This window comes from Arachis stenosperma, chromosome 9, assembly GCF_014773155.1.
Source record: "Arachis stenosperma cultivar V10309 chromosome 9, arast.V10309.gnm1.PFL2, whole genome shotgun sequence".
Lineage (NCBI taxonomy): Eukaryota > Viridiplantae > Streptophyta > Magnoliopsida > Fabales > Fabaceae > Arachis > Arachis stenosperma.
In genome coordinates, this window is record NC_080385.1 from 103005596 (window position 1) to 103012724 (window position 7129).

Sequence of the window (7129 nt, forward strand, 5' to 3'; positions counted from 1 at the left end):
TTTTGTGACTTCTCATGATCATTAACCTACAGAAAACATAAAATAACAAAGGAAAATAGATAAAATATAACATTGGGTTGCCTCCCAATAAGCGCTTCTTTAATGTCAGTAGCTTGACAGAGGGCTCTCATGGAGCCTCACAAATGCTCAGAGCAATGTTGGAACCTCCCAACACCAAACTTAGAGTTTGAATGTGGGGGTTCAACACCAACTTAGAGTTTGGTTGTGGCCTCCCAACACCAAACTTAGAGTTTGACTGTGGGGGCTCTATTTGGCTTTGATTTGAGAGAAGCTCTTCATGCTTCCTCTCCATGGTGACAGAGGGATATCTTTGAGCCTTAAACACAAAGGATTCTTCATTCACTTGAATGATCAGTTCACCTCCATCAACATTAATCACAGCCTTAGCTGTGGCTAGGAAGGGTCTGCCAAGGATGATGGATTCATCCATGCACTTCCCAGTCTCTAGGACTATGAAATCAGCAGGGATGTAATGGTCTTCAATCTTCATCAAAACATCCTCTACAAGTCCATAAGCTTGTTTTCTTGAATTGTCTGCCATCTCTAGTGAGATTCTTGCAGCTTGCACCTCAAAGATCCCTAGCTTCTCCATTACAGAGAGAGGCATGAGGTTTACACTTGACCCTAAGTCACACAAAGCCTTCTTGAAGGTCATGGTGCCTATGGTACAAGGTATGGAGAACTTCCCAGGGTCCTGCCTCTTTTGAGGTAATTTCTGCCTAGACAAGTCATCCAGTTCTTTGGTGAGCAAAGGAGGTTTGTTCTCCCAAGTCTCATTTCCAAATAACTTGTCATTTAGCTTCATGATTGCTCCAAGGTATTTAGCAACTTGCTCTTCAGTGACATACTCATCCTCTTCAGAGGAGGAATACTCATAAGAGCTCATGAAAGGCAGAAGTAAGTCCAATGGAATCTCTATGGTCTCATTTTGAGCCTCAGATTCCCATGGTTCCTCATTGGAGAACTCAGTGGAGGCTAGTGCACGCCCATTGAGGTCTTCCTCAGTGGCGTTCACTTCCTCTCCTTCCTCTCCAAATTCGGCCATGTTGATGGCCTTGCACTCTCCTTTTGGATTTTCTTCTGTATTGCTTGGAAGAGTACTAGGAGGGAGTTCAGTAATTTTCTTGCTCAGCTGTCCCACTTGTGCCTCTAAATTTCTAATGGAGGACCTTGTTTCAGTCATGAAACTTTGAGTGGTTTTGATTAGATCAGAGACCATGGTAGCCAAGTCAAAGTGGCTCTGCTTAGAATTCTCTGTCTGTTGCTGAGAAGATGATGGAAAAGGCTTGCCATTGCTAAACCTGTTTCTTCCACCATTATTGTTATTGAAACCTTGTTGAGGTCTCTGTTGATCCTTCCATGAGAAATTTGGATGATTTCTCCATGAAGAATTATAGGTGTTTCCATAGGGTTCTCCTAGGTAATTCACCTCTTCCATTGAAGGGTTCTCAGGATCATAGGCTTCTTTTTCAGATGAAGCATCCTTAGTACTGCTTGGTGCATTTTGCATTCCAGACAGACTTTGAGAAATCAAATTGACTTGTTGAGTCAATATTTTATTCTGAGCCAGAATGGCATTCAGAGTATCAATCTCAAGAACTCCTTTCTTCTGATTAGTCCCATTGTTCACAGGATTCCTTTCAGAAGTGTACATGAATTGGTTATTTGCAACCATTTCAATTAGCTCTTGAGCTTCTGTAGGCGTCTTCTTCAGATGAAGAGATCCTCCAGCAGAGCTATCCAAAGACATCTTGGATAGTTCAGACAGACCATCATAGAAAATACCTATGATGCTCCATTCAGAAAGCATGTCAGAAGGACATTTTCTGATCAATTGTTTGTATCTTTCCCAAGCTTCATAGAGGGATTCACCTTCCTTCTGTCTGAAGGTTTGGACTTCCACTCTAAGCTTACTCAATTTTTGAGGTGGAAAGAACTTTGCCAAGAAGGCATTGACTAGCTTTTCCCAAGAGTTCAGGCTGTCTTTAGGTTGTAAGTCCAACCATATTCTAGCTCTGTCTCTTATAGCAAAAGGGAATAGCATAAGTCTGTAGACCTCAGGGTCAACCCCATTAGTCTTGACAGTGTCACAGATTTGCAAGAATTCAGCTAAGAACTGATGAGGATCTTCCAATGGAAGTCCATGGAACTTGCAATTCTGTTGCATTAGAGAAACTAATTGAGGCTTAAGCTCAAAGTTGTTTGCTCCAATGGCAGGGATAGAGATGCTTCTCCCATAGAAGTCGGGAGTAGGTGCAGTAAAGTCACCCAGCACCTTCCTTGTATTGTTGTTGTTTTCGGCTGCCATGGGTTCTTCTTCCCTGAAGATTTCTGTTAGGTCCTCTACAGAGAGTTGTGCCTTAGCTTCTCTTAGCTTTCGCTTCAAGGTCCTTTCAGGTTCAGGGTCAGCTTCAACAAGAATGCCTTTGTCTTTGTTCCTGCTCATATGAAAGAGAAGAGGACAAGAAAATATGGAATCCTCTATGTCACAGTATAGAGATTCCTTGAGGTGTCAGAGGAAAAGAAAAATAGAAGGAAGAAGTAGAGAATTCGAACTTAGTGAGATAGAGTTCGAATTGTGCATTGAGGAGGAGTGGTACTCCATAAATAGAAGGATGAGAGAAGAGGGGAAGAGATTTTTCGAAAATTAAGTTAAAAAGATTTTAAAAACATTTTGAAAATTTGATTGATAATTTTCGAAAACTAAAAGTGGGAAAGAAATCAAGTGATTTTTGAAAAAGATTTTGAAAAAAAATATGATTGAAAACTATTTTTGAAAAATATGTGATTAAAAGGATATGTTTGAAAAATTATGCTTTTAAAAAGATATGATTGAAAAGATATGATTTGAAAACAATTTTAAAAAGATTTGATTTTAAAATTAATGACTTGGCTAACAAGAAAAGATATGATTCAAACATTAAACCTTTCTCAACAGAAAAGGCAACATACTTAAAATGTTCAATCAAATCATTAATTGTTAGCAAGTATCTTTGAAAAAGGAAAGAAATTGATTTTGAAAACATTTGATTGAAAAGATATGATTTGAAAAAGATTTGATTTTGAAAAGCTTTGAAAACTTGGAAAAAAATTGATTTGAAAACAAAATCTTCCCTCTTGTGCCATTCTGGCGTTAAACGCCCAGAATGGTGCACATTCTGGCGTTTAACGCCCAATGCACTACCCTTTTGGGCGTTAAACGCCCAGCCAGGCACCCTGGCTGGCGTTTAAACGCCAGTCTGCCTTCTTCACTGGGCATTTTGAACGCCCAGCCTTTTTCTGTGTAATTCCTCTGCTGTATGTTCTGAATCTTCAATTCTCTGTATTATTGACTTGAAAAGACACAAATTAAAAATATTTTTGGATTTTTAATAATGAGGAATAATCAAAATGCAATTAAAATCAAATAACAATGCATGCAAGACACCAAACTTAGCAGTTTGTATACTACTGACACTAACAAAATGAGAATGCATATAAGAAACAACAAAACACTCAAGTCAAGAGAATTCAAAGATCAGAGCAAGGAAGTCATCAAGAACATCTTGAAGATTAATGAAGACACATGCATGAATCCGAAAAATGCAAGAAGAACAGAAACATGCAATTGACACCAAACTTAAAATGAGACACTAGACTCAACAAGAAACATACAATATTTTTTTTGGTTTTTATGATTTTGTAATTTTTTTCTGCTTTTTTATTTTCGAAAATTAAGTGGAAAAGAAAATAAAGGTATCAAAATTCTTAATGAGAATTCCAGGAATCATGCAATGTTAGTCTAAAGCTTTAGTCTAAAGGAATTAGACATGGCTAGCCAAGCTTCAGCAGGACATTGCATTCAAGAGCTAAATTGATGAGAATCAATCAGCTTTGGTGATGATAAAAGCATCACCTTGAAACACTAGAATTCATTCTTAAGAACTTTGAAGACAAATACCTAATCTAAGCAACAAGACGAACCTTCAGTTGTCCATACTCGAAACAATCCCCGGCAACGGCGCCAAAAACTTGGTGCACAAAATTGTGATCACTACAACTTCGCACAACTAACCAGCAAGTGTACTGGGTCGTCCAAGTAATAAACCTTACGCGAGTAAGGGTCGATCCCACAGAGATTGTTGGTATGAAGCAAGCTATGGTCACCTTGTAAATCTTAGTCAGGCAGACTCAAATGGGTATAGATGATGAACGAAACATAAAGATAAAGATAGAGATACTTATGTATTCCATTGGTGAGAATTTTAGATAAGCGGATGGAGATGCTTTGTCCCTCCCGTCTCTCTACTTTCCTACTGTCTTCATCCAATCCTTCTTACTCCTTTCCATGGCAAGCTTATGCCAGGGTTTCACCGTTGTCAATGGCTACCTCCCATCCTCTCATTGGAAATGTTCAACGCACCCTGTCACGGCACGACTATCCATCTGTCGGTTCTCAATCAGGCCGGAATAGAATCCAGTGATTCTTTTGCGTCTGTCACTAACGCCCCGCCCTCAGGAGTTTGAAGCACGTCACAGTCATTCAATCATTGAATCCTACTCAGAATACCACAGACAAGGTTTAGACCTTCCGGATTCTCTTGAATGCCGCCATCAGTTCTTGCCTATACCACGAAGAATCTGATCTCACGGAATGGCTGGCTCGGTTGTCAGGCGAGCGCTCGGTTATCAGGCGATCAACCATGCATCGTGTATCAGGAATCCAAGAGATATTCACCCAATCTAAGGTAGAACGGAGGTGGTTGTCAGTCACACGTTCATAGGTGAGAATGATGATGAGTGTCATGGATCATCACATTCATCAAGTTGAAGAACAAGTGATATCTTGGAACAAGAACAAGCTGAATTGAATAGAAGAACAATAGTAATTGCATTAATACTCGAGGTACAGCAGAGCTCCACACCTTAATCTATGGTGTGTAGAAACTCCACCATTGAAAATACATAAGAACAAGGTCTAGGCATGGCCGTGAGGCCAGTCTCCCAATGATCTAAGATCTAAAGTGATCAAAAGATTCAAAGATCTCAAGATGAAAAATACAATAGTAAAAGGTCCTACTTATAGGGAACTAGTAGCTTAAGAATTACAAAGATGAGTAAATGACATAAAAATCCACTTCCGGGCCCACTTGGTGTGTGCTTGGGCTGAGCAATGAAGCATTTTTCGTGTAGAGACTCTTCTTGGAGTTAAACGCCAGCTTTTGTGCCAGTTTGGGCGTTTAACTCCCACTTTGGTGCCAGTTCCGGCGTTTAACGCTGGGAATTCTGAGGGTGACTTTGAACGCCAGTTTGGGCCATCAAATCTTGGGCAAAGTATAGACTATCATATATTGCTGGAAAGCCCAAGATGTCTACTTTCCAACTCCGTTAAGATCGCGCCAATTAGGTTTCTGTAGCTCCAGAAAATCCACTTCGAGTGCAGGGAGGTCAGAATCCAACAGCATCTGCAGTCCTTTTCAGTCTCTGAATCAGATTTTTGCTCAGGTCCCTCAATTTCAGCCAGAAAATACCTGAAATTACAGAAAAACACACAAACTCATAGTAAAGTCCAGAAAAGTGAATTTTAACTAAAAACTAATAAAAATATACTAAAAACTAACTAAATCCTACTAGAAACATACTAAAAACAATGCCAAAAAGCGTACAAATTATCCGCTCATCACTTATCCAATTAATTTAGAAAAAAGGAAGCCTTTGGAGGAACAGGGCCAGGTGGAGCAATGAAAATTTGGTATATTTAAAATTATGTATTGAATTTTTATTTAATTTTAGTGTATATTTAATTAAACCGATTCAACCATGGTTCGACCCCAGTTGGACCATTGAACCATTGAACCAGTTGCTTGACCGGTTCAATGACCGGTCCAGTTTTTCCAACCTTGCTAATTACTAGTTAGCAATCTTAAACAATAGATAAAGAAGTTTAGAAAGTTAGAGAACCCTTGCAAAGTGAAGAAAAACTATTTTTCAGCAACATAGGGAGCATGCGTACGCACACCCCTACCATGCGTATGCATAGGGTTAAAAAAGTATGTCCGCGTACGCATACAATACGTCCACGTAAGAATACAAGGAAATTGGACCATTTCACGTACGCATACCATAAGTTCACGTATGTATACCATAAATTCACATATGCATGTGTGCTGGACAGAGGCCACTATCCGCATATGGGGGTGCCCGCGTACGTATACACCTCAGTTTGCAGAAAAATGTCAAGTTGTAGAATTTTCAGTTTTAAACACCAAACTTTAAATGTTCATAAGTTCCTGTACAAAAATCCATTTTCATAAGATCCTTAAATGATCTTTAATTTAAGATAAATTTCAACCAATTTCAAAAACTGTGGCTTAAGTTATGATCCGTCAAAATTCATCAAAAACTAGTTTTTACCAAAATTAGCTAGGTTTTTAGCCTTGCAAGGTGGTCCTTGCTGATTCACATGGGATTCCATGTGCCCCATGCTACTCAGGTCAGAGCATAAGCTAGTGATGTTTTCGACTACTGGACTTTCGCCATCTAGGCTGCAGCACTCCACCAAAATTCACAACCAAACCAAACCAAGGCATACTCAATTCATCACAAAACACTACCACATACTACATTTTACCATTTCATAACTCTTCAAACAACTTAACACCCATTTCACTCAATCTTTCCCACCATAAATTCTCATAATTATCATTATTCAATCTCTATCTCAATAATTAATCCATTCACCAACAACAACGTCATAATTCATCAATATCCTTCATCAATCATCATAATCACAAACAATAACAATACTCATCATATTATCATCATAATTCATATATCACACATTCCAACACAGCATATTATCCTCTTCATCATCAAACATAAATTCACATATAATTAATCATGCACCAACATCATTCAATCCTATCTTAGAGTTCACTAGTCTAAGAGTTCAGAAACATTACATATTATGTAAAGGAAACCGAAACCATACCATGGCTGATTATCTTCCACGTAGAAAACCACTTTACCAGAAGCGTTCAAGCCCACACCCAACACCAAACAACACCAAGAACACTCTATATCATGAAAAACAACAAGAATCAAATCTAGGGTTTATGGCATTCAGCTA

At 38.8% G+C, this 7129-nt stretch overlaps 1 non-coding gene across 1 annotated transcript; it reads left to right on the top strand.

The window, feature by feature from the left end:
• The first annotated feature begins 1825 nt into the window (after nucleotides 1–1825).
• LOC130952018 (small nucleolar RNA R71) lies at nucleotides 1826–1933 on the top strand. Its single transcript, XR_009074199.1, has one exon. It is a non-coding gene; the product is annotated as a small nucleolar RNA R71 (small nucleolar RNA).
• The last annotated feature ends 5196 nt before the right edge of the window (nucleotides 1934–7129 follow it).